Below are 355 nucleotides of genomic sequence, written 5' to 3' on the forward strand. Positions count from 1 at the left end.
GCCAACGGCCATACCACGTTGAGAACACCGCTTCTCGTCCGATCAGCGAAGTTAAGCAACGTTGGGTTTGGTTAGTACTTGGATGGGTGACCGCCTGGGAACACCAAATGCTGTTGGCAATAATGTTTTTTGTTTTGTTTTGTTTTGTTTCGTTTGTTTTTGTTTGAATGGCTGGCTCCACGGGAAATTCACGGAGTTGTGTGGAATAAGGCCTGGTAAAATGAATTAATATGTATGTCATGTTTAAAACAAACTCGCTTAATATAGTGTGTGAGGCTTTATACAAAAACAAACAACCAAAACAAAACATGTTGTTTTATATATATATATATATATATATATATATATATATATA

The 355-nt window shown here is 35.8% G+C and overlaps 1 non-coding gene across 1 annotated transcript; it reads left to right on the forward strand.

Moving 5' to 3' along the window:
• On the forward strand, positions 1-119 carry LOC138361524 (5S ribosomal RNA). The gene has a single exon (XR_011227006.1). It is a non-coding gene; the product is annotated as a 5S ribosomal RNA (ribosomal RNA).
• The last annotated feature ends 236 nt before the right edge of the window (positions 120-355 follow it).

Source organism: Procambarus clarkii, unplaced genomic scaffold, assembly GCF_040958095.1.
Source record: "Procambarus clarkii isolate CNS0578487 unplaced genomic scaffold, FALCON_Pclarkii_2.0 HiC_scaffold_443, whole genome shotgun sequence".
In the NCBI taxonomy this organism is placed as follows: domain Eukaryota; kingdom Metazoa; phylum Arthropoda; class Malacostraca; order Decapoda; family Cambaridae; genus Procambarus; species Procambarus clarkii.